Source organism: Ochotona princeps, chromosome 14, assembly GCF_030435755.1.
Source record: "Ochotona princeps isolate mOchPri1 chromosome 14, mOchPri1.hap1, whole genome shotgun sequence".
Taxonomy (NCBI): Eukaryota; Metazoa; Chordata; class Mammalia; order Lagomorpha; family Ochotonidae; genus Ochotona; species Ochotona princeps.
In genome coordinates this window covers 47970857-47987060 of record NC_080845.1, presented here as the reverse complement: position 1 = coordinate 47987060, position 16204 = coordinate 47970857, and the positions used below count along the sequence as shown (strand labels likewise).

The following is a 16204-nucleotide window of genomic DNA, read 5'->3' as shown; positions in this document are numbered from 1 at the left end:
TGGGGCCCACCAAGGCACTTTGGGAAAGTGGGGCTCTCTGGATATACTTTGTTGCAAAAGCCCAATTGGCCCAGTGGTAACACAGTGCTTGAGGCCTAAATGTTGCTAATGAGCCATTATACTGAGAAACGAACATTTATGGGTGTTAACCATGTATGAAGTACAGACTGAAGTGAAAACTGTAGCTGTAATGTCAAAAATGTGAAGTTTCGATAATTATAGTTAAGATTTGGGTATACCCTTGTCCACTATTTTGTTTTTACGTGTAATGTCATTCAGTCATCAACAAAACCATGTATAGCATCTGTTTATTCTATTTTTATTTTTAAGTGAAGAACATGAGAGTAAGAGATGAATTGCCTTGCTGACAGTGCCTTGACCAGTAGACAGAGGAGCTGTGAGGAGACCCCAGGCACTTGAAAAATAGGAGCACTGTTGCGACCAATATTTCTTTCCTCTCTGACATTAGACAGGTGACTTCTTTGGACCTAGTTTCTGATCTAAACCTCTTGGTCCTTCCAGCCATGAAATACCTGCTATCGTTTAGCCAAGAAAAGACAGAAACAGTATAAACCTCAGTGTGCTTTCTATGTATTACAGCTCTTTATACCAGGCTGTGGTACAAAGGGCACACAGTGCATCATGTTTCCCCAAATAGTACATGATACATATTCAAGGCGAATGGCCTCTGTGGCAACTATCATTTCATTTGCTTTTGTTGTTGTTGTTTGCTTGTTTATTTCCCTTCTAAAGGATTCCAGTCCTAAATCACTATTTCTCTTTTGATCTAAAAATTTGAACTAGAGTCAAGAATGCTATTTTATAAATCCACCTGGTGTCAACACAGCACTTTAAAAAACCCCACTAATACAAAACCATATAAAAGATGAGGTAGGTGAGTTAGCTAAATTCCCACTTTGCTCAGTTTATACCAACTGTATGGAATTCCATTTGGTTTTTTATTTTGCTATCTCCATGTATGTTCATTTGTAGGGCAATTTTAAAGAATAATCCACTTACTTAATTTTTGTTAATATGAAAGGATATCTAATTCCCATTAAAAGCATTTAGTTGCCAATTAAGATTGATTCATCCACTGAGTTTATTAGCTATGATGCATTACATTCTGTAAACACAGATAATGTACATGAGATTGCAGAAATTCTATCAGGAAAGAAAGGAGAAATTAGGAGTGGGAACATGCCATTCTCCATTTACTATAGGCCATGTTGCCAACAACAAGATAGATAACCCGACCAAAATTTCAACAAGTTCTAGGTGTTAAGGATTTTCACCTTTGTCACTAACATGCATGTCAACCTCTTTCACCTCCTGAGGTCTTGCACAGACTAATACCTATACTGTGGTGACTGGATGGCTACAGTTCGGCTCTCAAAAGATAATCACCCTCAGCAAAGCTAAATATTTGGCACAGCCATGGATTCAGGAGCACTGGAGGGATAGTTGATTTTTAAACATATGCTTAAATTGCATTTTCCAGTTAAGGAATGACTTCAGCTATCATCCATATCTCATTCACAAAGGAAAGTTCTCAGGCCAATTTGGCAGCTTTCAACAATTCAGTTGATCTGGAAGTCTTTCAGCTCTGCAGTTAGCATTCTTGAGGTTCAAATCGGGGTGCCAAAACTTTCACTGAGTGATAGAACTTCCGCTTAAGGAGCCTCTCTCACTTGCTGCTGTCTCTCAGTTGCATCCACCTTTAGGTCTACAGTTACATCAGCTAAGGGATTGTGAAGCCATATGTTACAAAGCGACTGCTCCATTGACCCTTAGCTGTTCCAGCGGATGTATCCATGAGCTTAGTCACTCTGCAGCAGCTTTGAGATCCAAAGATGGGACAGTTACAGCAGGCATTCAGTTTAGGAAGAGCAGCACAGTAACCTAGGGTGACAATATACCAATTATGCTGTAATGGCCCTGATCTATGCCTACTATCAAATTATAAGAATCAATAGTGTCACGCCCCCCTGTCAATGTCATGCTAGTTTAGATGGCTATGTGGGCCATCTAAAAATTCAAGAGAATGAGATAAGCCATATTTTAAGCCAAAGCTGGTCTACACTGGTAAGTTTCATGACTCACATCTCTTGGTTTTTGCCAGCAATTCCTTTGTTAAAACATCCAACCATAATCTATCATACTTATAGCATTTATCAGAATCCAACACAAAGGGTAGCAATTTTACAATTTTATGAAATTGAAAATATCAAACTACAAGGCATATTGCTCATTCACACATTGCAAAAACATTTAGTGTGCCCTACTGTTTGCAGGCATTGTTGCTAGGAATTGCAGATCTGCAGTGAAGCAGACATAATTAACTGTCCTGGAGGAAATAACAAGCACATGGGAAAGACCGATTAACAAACAATTTTAGTGAGATCAGTGGTATAAATCTCATACACTATAGAAACACACAGAAGGGCCAGCTAATCCAGGCTTGAGAAATACAGGGAGAGTTCTGGAAAATGCAACACATTAACTAAAGGAAAGGAAACGAGGGAGAGCAAGAAGTTTGTCTGCATCTCATGTACAATGGAACACGAAGCGAATTTAAAGTTTCAGTGTGACTGGAGTGAGGATGGAAGGAGTGAGTAACACAGCTGGCGAAGGGTCTCAGAGAAGCGTAGAGAACGCCATGTGCGTCATGCTAAAGAGGTGGGCTTTATCTTAGGATAATGGGGAAACCAGAATAAGCATTTATACAGAAAAGTAACTTGATCAGATTAGATTATATTTTTGCTTTTCTTTATTTTTTTGAAAGGAAAGAGACAGACCTTCCATCTTCTCTTTCACTTCCCCAAATGCCTACAACAGCCAAAGCTAAAACAGGCTAAATCTGGGAGCCAGAAACACAATCCAGCACTCCCGCACGGGTGGCAAGGACCCAATGACTTGAGCCATCACCTGTTGCCTTCCAGGGTGTGCACTAACAGGAAGCTGCAATTAGGAAAGGAGCCAGGACTCAAATCCCGGCACTGTGATATGGGAGTCAAGCATGGGAAGCAGTATCTTAACTACCCTGCTAACGGCATGTCCTGGATTTGATTTTAGAGTGATGTTTCTGGCTACTCTATTATTACTACAGGAGTGTGATTTTTTTTTTGTTTGTCTGTTTGTTTTGTTTTGTTTTGTTTTTGTACTTAGGGAGCGAAAAGGATTCTGTGTTTTATCTGAATGAGTTGAATACATTTTTTCCCTTTTCCTCAAGCTATTTACTTTCTTGTTTTGTTTTTCATGAATGCATTGAATCCTCTATGAGTAGCATTCCCCTGGATAAAGTTCACCATGACTCAATAGTGAGACACTCCGGATCAGTTGCAAGTTCCAGAGAGTAATTTTCAGATGCGCTTGGCCAAACCACAGTAGGCCGACTTATACCTCAATTTCCTTGTCTATAAAGTATGGACTGTTGGATTAACCTTTCACACAGGGTGATATGAGGAACCACTAAAGATGAGCAGCCAAGTTAGGGAAAAAAATTACAGAAATTGATTCATAAGTCCAAATAACACTCAAGAAAGAGGAGTGTGTGTGGTGTGTGTGCCTGTGTGTGTGTGTGGTGGCTGGGTTTTGCTCTAGTATTTTGTGATCTGGAGGCTCATTTTCATTAGGGCTGACAGTCCTGGCTTGAATCTGGAATGGGTAGATGGCTGCGTTCACCAATTAAGGCAGACAACACTAACAAACCATCTCTGCTCAATCACATGTGCCTGTACCTAGACTCGGGTCATTTCCATAAGAGCCCTTGTCTGAATCTGCTGAGTGCAACCCACAGCACACAATAGCACAGCCTGAAACCACATTCCGTAGGAAAAGCAATGTGTTGTTCTGTTAGAATTAAGTATACAAGGCTAAGATAGAGATCACTGAGTCTCTCCGTGTCTTTCTTCACATACTGCAAATATTTTCACTTCGGAGGTGTTATTAATAATAAAAGCCATCATTCACTATGAACTGGCTATACACAAGATAGCATTCCAAGTACTTTGTAGGCATTAACTTATTAGTGCCTCCTAACACATACTTAACTACCTCTTTATTATAGCTTTTGACTCAATGCTTAAGTTTGGAGATAATTAGCCCTGTCCATCTAGAAAGCAACAGAGTCTAAATTCCAGCTGGTAAAAATCTAGGCTTAGGTGAGTTTTTGTTTCTCACTACTCTGCAAAAAGACTTAATAGGACAGTTGCATAGCACCCTATTCCTGGATGCATACCCACCCCTACCCAATCCTTTGGCTCATGTCATGACTGGCATGTGAAGTTATTCTTTCCAAAGGGTGAGCCAATCAAGATGGGAAAGTTAGATTATTTTAGTGGATATGTGTCAAAGGCACTATATTTAAAAAGGACATCATGGCCATTCACACATCACACAAAATCTCTTCACTGGGTCATGCCAATATATCCCTGAAAGGGAGTGAGTTATCTAGTGAATGCATCTGTTCAAAAGCACCCATAAGCAATTAAGCATTCACATCAGCCTAAGAAAAATTCAGACACCTTTCTGAAAAAATGGATCCAACAGCATATGATAGCAATACCACCTAGATAATCATGTGCTTGGATATAAAAACTTAAGGAAATATATAGTGATGGCGTAATAGAGACTATCGTGTCCAGATGTGAAGATGCAATGTAGTACACATCTCTACTTCCAAAACAAAGATGGGCTCCCAAAAAACTGTCAGATACATCTTAACAATAGGATGCTGGACTGTCTGATATTGTCTGTACCAGACTGATGAACTTATGACAGCCTATGAGAGACTATACTATTGTAATAATGTGGGGAAAATCAGTCAAGGGGTGGGAATTTGGGGGAGGGGCTAGGGAAATCCCAGACCATATGGAATTATAACATAAAATTCAAAATATAATAAAAAAGTAAAAACTTATAAATCCTAGTGTTGATTCTTGCTGTATTAAGCATGAAAAAATTTGTTAATGATGGTTGTTCCAAGCAATAGCTTTTATAACAACAAATAGTGCTTTAAAACTGAATCCTGCGCAAGTTTTATAATTGTATCTCAGTGATTCTATATGATTCTAATTTATTTTAAAAATATAATTACTGGGGCAGGTAGGTCTTTGGCCTAGCAGTTGGGCCCTCACTTGGGATACCCGCATTTCTTTCTCAGTGAGCCTGTGTTTGAGTCCTGGCTCTACCTCCTGCTAATAAGTCTCCTGAGAGGCAACAGGTGATGACTTAAGTGACTGGATCCCTAACACTCTTGTGGGAAATTTGTAGGTGGAACTATATTTGCTAATGAAAACAAAGGATGGAGAGAAAGCACCAAAAATTAGGCTCGACAAAGTGTCAGAATGGAGGTAGCATTACAAGAGCTGGAGACATAAGTAGAGACACAGATATTTGAGGTTCAAGAGTGTTTTGTAAATTATTCTACACATCTTAACCCTTGGAAAACTAGGAGCACATAACATGACCTTCTGATGACAGATTTCAGGGCTGTTGGCCAGACCCTGAATTAATCTTTGTTTTCATAGTTTTGCGTATACTTACATTGCTCTAAATCCTTCTGCATATCTGTTCATGTGGATAAGTACACTTGCAGAGCTCACATTCTCAGATTATTTACCTGTTCAGGGTGTGCACATTAAGATGAAAATTCAACTGAGAAAAAGAAGAAAATCAGCAGAGGCAAATTTATGAGTTACACGATAAGAAACTGGGAGGAATCTTGCTAGATAAAGACTGGACCGCAAGAGACTTGGGTGATGCTGTGGGAAGATGATGGTTTTTGGATGCAGGTAAGGCAGAGCCAGCTACTCTGAGCTTGCTTCTCTGTTTATTAACTGAAGACGGTATTGCCCATTGCTGTGAATACTAAGTCTGATGTAAATCAACAATCCTCTTGCTTTTCTTTTTTCTCATAGTTCCGCATCTTTCTCCAGGCCCACATATCTGTCGTTCTACTTGACAACTCACATAGATATCCAATATATATCTGATACAACGTAATTGCAAGTGGATTTCTTGTTACCTCCCAAAATTGTGCTGGATCTGTGAGTTTCACTATGTTACATGGTATAGCTCAAGCCGAGAATCTTGAAATCCTTAACTCCTTTCTCTGATGTCCCATGCCCCTGTTACACAGAGATTCCCTTTATCTTTTAATACTCAGCAAAACACTCAGTCACACTTTTTAAAACATCCAACACAGCATTGCCTATTCTGTTCAAAGCCTTGCAATGTCATGTGAGTAAATGAACGAACTTTAAAACTCTACATAATCTACATTCTCCTTCCTTCTCTCTTCCCTTCTCAACTCCATTCCTGGCACACTAGAAATCTTAGGCACAGTCACCTCAAGGCCTTTGCTCACAGTATAGCCTCTGATCAGAAGAAGCTAATCTCAAAAGAAGCAGGGATAATGCTCCTATACAATCAGGTCTTCATTTTAATATCAGATTCTCAGTACAGCCCCTTCCGACCACCCTATCAAATCCACTAAGCCTCACTGTCCCCTGTACATCTAAGCCGCTTTGTTCTTTTTGTTTGTTTTGTATTGTTTTGCCATATTTCCCACTGGTCAATTGATGCACTTAGAAAACTTTTCTCATTAGATTATTTGCATGCTGGTAGGTGATTTTGTAGGAATCAGGAGCCTAGGTCTGCATCTAGAATGGGGGACAGAGTAGCTGTTCATTAAATACTAACTGAAAAATCAACAAAGTTTTACTAAATAATTTAACACATAATATATGTTAAAATCCTCATCCTTTTTTCTTCACATGAAATTTAATCACTTAGCTAAAAAAAGCCCTGAAAAATCCTTAAATTTCTCTCACTGGCCATAAGTGAAGAATCTAGAAATCTCTTGATTTCCAAGCAGGCAAGACCTTAGGACAAGTCAAATAGCTTCGAAAACGTTAAAAAAACATTTCATATCTTCATGAAATTAAAAAAATATATATGCTTTGACAAATGATTAAGGGTAACAAGCAATTATCTTTAATGAGAATAAATATTGGCTCAACATCTTTAAAAACTATTGTTAGCAGCAGTCAGGATTTCAGTAACACATTGCATTCTTTGACTCATCCATCACCCAGCTAGATTTTTTTCCTACAGATATGTTCATATACATATCATACGATTATACAAGAAGCTTCTTTTCAACATTGTTTTCACAGCCAAGGATTGGAATTTACCTAAACATCCACTGGTAGGAATGGCCCAAAAAGTTAGCAGACAATTACAATGAAATATTGTATTACCCTGAATGCATCAAAGTGAAAAAGAAAATGTATCTATAGAAAACGACATGGAATTACAGCCTAGGGGAAAACATGGCAAAAACAGTGTACAGCACAGCCTGCTGTTTGTATAAAAGGGAAGACTTCTGAGTAGAGTATCTCCAGAGAGATAAATAAACACACTGGGAACAGTTGGTACCTCAGGGGAGGGAAATTGGGCTCCGGGGGGAGGCGCTGCCACACAGTCTCCCTTCTCACCATCCTCGCTCCAGCACTGTTGGAATCTTGTTTCCAAACGAAACTGTAACTTGTTCAAATCAATTTTAAAAAAACACATCCCTTTTGAATACAAATCATTTCACAGAGTTGCTAATCTCTCAAAATTTCTTTAGACCATAACTGCATTTGACAATGTCTTCTCAAAGACTAAAAGAGAAGTCCCAGGGTGGCTTATTATGACCAACACCACTGGGATGGAAGTGACTTGTTCTTTTCACCTTCACTGCATTTTCTTTGCCAACATCATCACTGAACCCAACCACTCTTCCTGATTTTGTGGGAGAAATAATAAAAATAATAATAAAAATCGTGAATGCGGCAACGCTGCATGTCCCAGAGGCAGGGGAAGCACTTTGGATATGAGATGTCATGGATTCTATCTTTATTTGCAGACCTGGAGTGATCTCATCAAAACCTTCCTGGCCCTGCCTGGGCCTGTTTTCCTGTTTGCACAGTAAAAAGTTAACACCTCTTAAGCTCCTATAAACACCAGTAAGGTAATGAGGATAATTGCTAAATATAATATACACTACTCTTTCTCAAGCTCAACAACAAATGTGCCAAAACAGTGGCAGGAAACATGTTTTAGAAAACAAAGCTTAAAAAAAAACTGAAAGGTCAAAAATTGCAGCAGTGACTGCTGAGTCCCTCTCACTATAGCCTTTACATTTTCAAAGAACACTGTCACTTCAGTGCCGTGGGCTTTGCACTCTGATACATCAAAGCTCAACCATGTCACCAAGAGCACCTGCAAGGCAGGAGCTGAGCAGCACTCAGGCTGTGGTCCCCGTGCCTCTAGAGCTTGAATCAGCAGCATTTCCCAAAGAGCGGTTCTCCAGCCACATTGCCCAGGTCTGAAGCTTTCAGAACCACATCTACACAAAGTCACAACCATCTCTGTCTCTAGGACAGATTTCTCATTTGGGTTTCAGATACAGATATCCCAACGGGCTACTTGGAGGTCTTACATATTATCTTCTGAGGCTTCCAAATCCAATGTGACCAACTTCCACCTCAAATCTGATCACTTTTCAGGGTTTCCTATAACAAATGAGGGCTCTAACACCCAGAAGTCTTTGCAGGCAAATTCTAGGATGACTTTCTTCTTCCTCCCTTTCATATCCATCGCATCAATCAAGTCCTTCCACTCCACAAACAAGTCCTTTCAATCAAACCACCTGAACACTTGTCAACTTTCTCCCCTTTTCTCCAGCGCACTCCCACCACTGTTCTCTAAACTGATCCACCTACTGCTCATCTTGCCACAGAACCTTTGCTCTTGTTTTTTCCTCTCTGGGAAAAGTCTTCCTTCCCACTTCACAATTATACCCAAGAAGCTACTCAATTTATTTGATGCTCATATTTTTATGAAAAAAAAGTTAACCAAGATTTGACCTCATAAAATCTTATACATACATAAAATTTATAAATGCAACACTTTATTTAGAAAATAGATATAAAATAATGAACTGCCTTGTGATTAAATAAGGTCATAGCATAAAAATATTTAGCCTTGCTTTTTTATAAATCAGATAACAATAGATACAATTCTCTTTCTCTTCATTGAACTCTTGTCTGAGAGTTTAAGCATAAAAATGATCTCTTCAATAAATGAAGAAGGGATTAATCAGAGATGATTTTCTCAGATGATGCTACGTTTCAAGTGGTGATAGTGATCAAAATATCAAATGCAAGACCCTGTGCCATTATAGAATCCTGGAGACAGTAAGGAATCCGAGGAGAAAAAAAATCAAATAACAGCATGTGCTCCACAACAATTCAATACAATGAAACAAGCGTTTTCACAAGCCCACACATGACTGATTGCCAAACAAGCTTAAAGAGCTATGAATTCAGAGACGCAGGAACTCCATGCAAGCTGGTGGTGGTAGAACATGGGTAAGCCTTTCAGAATGACAGGCTATAGATAGGTGAAGAACTGGCAGTGTGGGAGTGAATTGGTCAGCCATGGGAGATGGCAATCACCTGAACAAAGGGAGAAGGATTGTTCCAAGAACAATGCTGGGATCTGATTGCCTTGGGCAGAGGAGAGAGAGCAGATAAGGTTGTGAGTTGGTTCAGAATCAGGTAGTTGAAGTTTTGAACACCAGTGTATAAGACTTTAACTTTGCTCTCTAAATAGAAATACTAAGAAGGTAAACTTTTGGAACACTGGATGTATCAAAATCATTTCAAACAACTGATATGATACAAGACAGCTCCCTAGATCAGAGCACCCATGAGGGGAGAAAAGGAGGTGGGGAAGAAGGGAGAAAGTAGGCATCTGGCAAACAGCCTATGACTCACAAAGCTTTCCCAGCTGGGTGTGAGTGTATGGTTGAGTTGTATCGCCATGGCTCCCCAAGGCATGTAGATAAAGACCGTGCTGGCTTTCAGTGTCTTGGGAGTTCCATTTGCTCAAGTATCTGCCTCTGGCACTGCAGCCACTGGGCCTCGCCAAATCACAAGGTCCTTGCAAGAGCCACACAGCCAGTGAAGGAGCCCCAGATGATCTGCTGATATGTGGGAAGGGCCACAGCTTATGAAATCTTGTGTGGGTTACTCATGAGCATTTTGATTCGCAGGGTTAATTTGGAGGGTCTATGTTGCCACCTTTAGTATCTCTACCACCTTGCCTACTTCCTTTATTCTGAAACAAAGACACTTAGTCTTTCCATATTAGGAAAGAGGTTTAATACACAGGAAATTATATATAGCATCTATTTGTTTTATATATACACGTTTTTGTATGTATCACAAAAGCAGACATCACCTAGACTTTATGAATATCCAGAATAGTGCCTCCAGGAAAAAAAATCCATGAATCTATCATCAATTTTTAACATTATACTGTCTTGCTGGGTGAGCATTAGTAATATCAACATCCACTTGTTCTTTTTTATTCTGACAGTGCACCAAATACGCCAAATCTGGGAAACTATAAAAATAGAGCATTATCTCATGAGATTTTTTTTATCTCTCTCATCTCCCTAGTGGAAAAGGTGTTCCCTTTACATATTGCCTTCTATGAGCTGCAACAAATATTGCCTTTAGGGGCTTAGTGGCCACCTGATCACCTTTCAGGTTGATTTAACTTCTTTCTGGGAAAGTTCACTTTTGAATGACAATTCCTACCCATCTGTTTCTCAGACTAAGTCAGCTCTTCTTGAATTATGTTTACATGGCCCCTGGCTTTGTTTTCACAGTGTCTAGTGTAGCTCACAACTATATATTCTTATCTTGTGTGGTACATTTGCAATATTTGTCATTCTTCCTGGGCTCTAGTTCCATGGGAGCAGCAAAAATGTGAATTTCACTTACATTGTACCCTCCACCCAGGAGAGCATCAAACAAATAAAGAATGCTTGATAGCAATTCATGGAACATAAAACTACGGAAGTCTGAGGGACTGGAAGAGGATACTCTGAGAGTCCCCTTTCCCCTGGCTTCTCCAATGTCTTAATCAACTTTTTCATCGTATATTAACTTATGAATTCCTGTAAGGAACCTATTAGAAACTTCCAAGTATTGAAGGAGAAATATATTTGAAAAAGATTGAGCCCTGGTGGTTACCTGCATAGGATATTACCAAAAGACAGGTCTAGGTTTTAAGATTAATTTCTGTTGTTGCTGTTAGTCGTAGTAATAACCAAGATACTCAGATTTCAAATGACAAGTGATGATGATCACAGAGGTAGATGCCAATTGATCCAAGACTACCTTCTGTGTCAGAAACGTACACATCCTACCTGGGACTGTGACAAACAGGTGGATACACAAGATCCTCTAGGACAGTGACAGCTGAAGTAGAGACTGAAGGAAGAGTGGTAGCCTATGCTGGGGAAAAGGAAGAGAAGGCCATTGTAATAGGAAAGCACCATAGTAAACACTCAGAAATAAAGAGACTGGGTGACCACATGACAGTGAAAGACAGGACTAGAAGCTATCAGTTGTAAGTTGCAGATTGAGATGCGGAGATAAATTCTCTTCTTCGTATTATCCATGAGAACTACAGGAACAGAATGAGAGAGCACAACTTAAACAAGCAGGGAGGAAATGTGATAGAAGAAAATGCGTTGACTATGGGATCTGATGGGCTAGAGTTCAAAGACCACTTGTGTCACTAGCCGCAATTATACAGGACAACTGAATGTAACTTCACTGAGATCCGATCTCATCCTCCGACAAGAAAAATTAGTATAAAACTAGACTCAAAAATCTGCAATAGGACCAAATGCAACAACCTGTGGAAGATCTTGGCACACAGCCAGAATTATTTTTAGAGACATTTTTCTGTTCTAGAGCTCTTTACACCAGTCACTTCAGCAGGCCCTATTTTCCATGGTGAACAGGCTTGGCAGTAACCAGTCACAGTTGCTTTGAATGGCTCTGCCTGGCCATTGTTTGATTGCAACTGTCACCCCAGATTCCCACATACTTTCCTCAAGTAGAGTTATTATCAACAAGCTTTGGTTTTCTGTTTGTAATGGCCAACTTGAGTTTCATGGTTCCCTTCACTTTCAGCCCATGGTCCCACCAAGACAGAGAATTTAAGCTTCCTCTCCGGCTTATGGGAGGGGGGAAAAAAAAAGAAAAAAAAAAAAACACGTGCAGCTGCTCCAGCTCCTGGCCATTGTTCAGGGAAAGTAGAAGCCACTGTGCTCCAAGTGTCTGTCCTCCCTCCTCACAGCACACACTGCTTCCTGTCAATCATCCTGGAACACAGAGTGCTGGGCCCAACAATTCTGTCCACAGGATGTTTGTTTGAAGGTACAACCTTGCCAAGTCTCAAAGCTCAAGACTTCCTCTGACAATCCAAACACCCAAATGGGAAAGGGGGAGGGGGGACACTTGGGTAATTCTTTTAGTGACTAATAAGGTCTACTTCTGTTCAAAAATAGCAGCATGTTATCTATGCTAGCAAGGGGCTGAAGAAGCTAGGAGACCTGGCCTTCAAAACCTGAGCCCCAAGGAATTTGAAATTCAAGTTTCCAGGAGTGGATACTAATAGCATGGCCTTAAAGTACCTTCAACAGTCACCTTCCACAACGGCTCATCCCCTTTGGGGGGGGGCACCCAGAGGATCAATGTCTTGTCACTAAACCACATAGTGAAGGAGTTGGTCAAACACATAAAAAAAGAAATTCAAGGTGCTTGATCAAAGTGAGAGGATGAATAAAAATGCTCCTTCACGATGCAGATATAATCTGAGAAACATTTGAAATTCTCGCAAGCATGTATATCTAGAGCGAGGAAGTTTGAAAAAGAACTTGAAAGGATTATATGTTATTGTGGAAATGGGTAGGAATATATTCTATATGTAAATAAAAGTGTCTCAATTGTCTTCCTAAGCCACCCAATAGTTTACTTTGGAGTCCCTGATATGTCTATTCCTAAACTTCTAAAGCATTACTGAACAGTAATTTGGAACCTCTGCATATTTATCAGCTATAATCTGTATGTCTCTGGGCAACTAATCTAATCTATCCAAGGTTATTTTCATCTATTAAAAGATACCATTATCCAAATGATTAGACTGTACTGAAGCTTAAATGAGATCAAGTGTGAAATGCGTCTGGCATGTGCTTAGTAACAGAATATTTCAAAAAGTTCGTGGAGAAACGTGAAAAAAATACTTTAATTGCAAAATTTTTACATTTTCACATAGATTTTCATAATACATCTTATCCATAGGCTTTCTTTTAGTGTAATTTATTTATCTGAGGGGCAAATAGAACAAGAAGAGAGTTCTCATCCAACCAGTTCACTCTCTAAATGCCATCAACAGCTGGGGTTCGGCCAGGTCAAAGCTGGGAGCCAAGAACTCAATCCAGGTTTTTCACATGGAAAATAGAACCACAGTCACAAGGGCCTTCACCGTTGATTCCCAGAGTCCACATTTATAGGAATCTGGAAGCAGGAACCAAAATCCTAAAGGTAGTTGAACTTCAAGTCTATCCATCCTTTCCATGAACTACTTTTTAAAAAAGATTTATCTACTTTTCTAAGATTTAGAGAGAGAGAGAGAGAGAGAGATTAATCTTGAATCCACTCATTCATTTCTCAAATGGCAGCAACAGAGACGGGCCAGTCTGAAGCCAGGAGTTTTTTCCAGATCTTCCACATGGGTGCAGAGACCCAAGACCTTCAGCCCTCTTCCGTTGCTTCCCCAGACCACCAACAAGGAGCTAGATTGAAGGTGGAGCAGCCAGGATGCAAACCAGTGCCCATATCGAATGCTGGCACCTCAGGCAGAGGATTAGTCTGATACGCCACAACACTAGGCTGTCTTCCAAACACTTTTTAAAAACCCTCATAAACATATATTTCAACAGTGTTTGAATCTAAATGTTTTTAATCTTTTAATTTCATTTCCTTGAATTTTGTTTTCAATTCCTTGTAGATGGTAATTTGGCAAATAGCAAGCCGGGAGAATCAGAAATCCATCTTGATGAATGGCTTTAAAGTGACTCTGGCTGACATGTTCAATCCCATAGCCAACTACTAGGGACGGTCTAGCAAATCACCCTGGCACATGCAATCAAGTCACAGAGCCCTTCAGTGGGTACTGTTCTGAGATAAGATAAATGAAGAAGATATCCAAATGCATTACCAAAACACTCAAATTTCAAAAATCACTTGTGACATGATTTACAAAAGCAGAATCAAGAACAAAAATCAGTTCATTCCAGTTTACCCCTGGAATATTAACACAAGCCTGCCAAAGACAGCTTACAGAAAGCAAGACTTCAGAATCCCTGCAGGAGGCCAGCATACAGAGGAGAGTCCCAGGACAGCTCCTGAGTGACACTGACATGTGAGTTCCAGAAATCCTAAGTTTCAGAAACATATGTTCAAGTTCTGGCCAGATTTATACACAGTACTCAGTTGCTTGAATAGAAAATTAATTCTCAGGTTATTACGAGGAGTTTTATATTCTGGGAACTTTCAAAAGAAATCTGTTATACAGAATGTGGGTGTTGAGAAAGCTTATTAAAGGAAGTCACTAAAAACTCAGAATTAATAGACTATTTACAAGGGAGAAGATGTTGTGTTGTTTTATTAGCATGCTGCTGATTAAAATGAACTCTGAGGGCACTGTGGTATAGCAGATAGAACCAAAACCTGTGAATGCTGGCATTCAATACAGATGCTGGCTGTGTGCTGGCTGCTCCACTTCAGATCCAGGTCCCTGCTAAAGCACCTAGGAAAGCAATGGAGGATGTTACAAATGTTTGGGCCCCCTGCGCCTTTGTGGAAGACCAGGAAGCAGCTCTTGGATCCTAGTTTCAAGCTGGCTCAGGTTCAGTCATTGCAGCCATTTTAGTGCGGAGGCAGGCGAGGGAGGGGGAGGGCGAACCAGCAGTTGCGAGATCTTTCTCTCTTTGTCTTTCCCCCATCTAACTCTGTTTTTCAAATACATAAATAAATATTTGAAAAAACAAACCAACTCTTATTTTATGGGGACTGACAAAGATTAGGAGAACAACTAGCAAAGTATTGAAGACCGTGAGCATGAAATTCATATCACTTCAACATAGAGAAGCAAACTACAGTATAGGCTTTCTAAACATGAAATTTATCAACATACGTTCAAAAGTTTGTACCTAATAATGCCAGTTATGGAGTATCCTACTGATGTAAATGTAAATATGGCCAAGGTCTATATGTAGAGTTGCTTACCACATTATTATATATAATATATACTCATTAAAAATGGCAATAAGTACAAAGATACTTCAAAGAGTTGGCTGAAAATGAAATTAAAAATAAATTTATTTTTGGTATAAAAATGTTTAACTCTATGCATATTTTTCATAATTAGTCTTTTCCAGGTTTTTTTGGCATTCTTGTGTTTATTTGTACAGACTTCAAAATCTTTCTGCACCAAAACAAGTATCTTTTAATTATTTTTGCTACAAATATATCATTACACCTTCATGAATACTAAAAGCCTAAAAATAAGGAAACAGTTAAGCAGATCATGATATTATCATATATTTGGGAATAATTAGAAATAATGTTTCAAAGAATATGTGAGGATCTTGCAAAATAGTAAGAGGTAAGTTAATTTGGGGAAAAAAAAGCTCTAACTAATTGCACTGTCTTTAACATACTTCTGTGTTTCAAAATTCTTTGTGAGCATGAACTTCCTATATACATACAGGAATAAAATCAATACACATTTATATCAGTTCAAAAACACGAAAGGTCTCTGCATTCACAGATAGGCTATGAGCAAATCCTGCAGCAGTGTCTTCATCAGTGGTCCTGAAAGCCAAGTGAGCCTACTCTTCTTTGGATTGCCATGGCCCGATCCAAGCCAGAGAGATCGTGCTATGAAGAGAACACCGCTGTTTCCTTTCCCTCCTTTGTGGGCCCATATTGCTTCAGCTCAGCGTGTTGCAAAGTGTCCCAAAAGCCATAGGGAGCTATACTTCTCCATGACTGCAAAGGAAACATTCACAGAACAGAAAATACCAGAAATCACACTACAGTCTTAGTCATAGGAGAAGGGAAGGCCCATGAAATATTTAAAGCCTGGAGTTAAGATTTCGTTTTAAAATATTTTAATGGCTTGTACAGAGCCGTTGGACTCTCTTTCAGAGCAGAGCAGATGAGTAACAACAGAGGGGGAAATGGAGGAAAAAGAACAACAGCCATTCCCAGGGAAAACAATC

General features: G+C 39.5%; 1 long non-coding RNA gene across 1 annotated transcript in view; it reads left to right on the top strand.

Annotated features, from left to right (window-relative positions):
• The first annotated feature begins 9863 nt into the window (after positions 1–9863).
• The window catches only part of LOC131481906 (uncharacterized), a 47595-nt gene continuing 41254 nt past the window's right edge, over positions 9864–16204 (top strand). The window contains exons 1-2 of the long non-coding RNA XR_009246640.1: positions 9864–10077; positions 11539–11675. This is a non-coding gene — a long non-coding RNA (uncharacterized LOC131481906). The remainder of the gene's footprint in view (positions 10078–11538; positions 11676–16204) is intronic.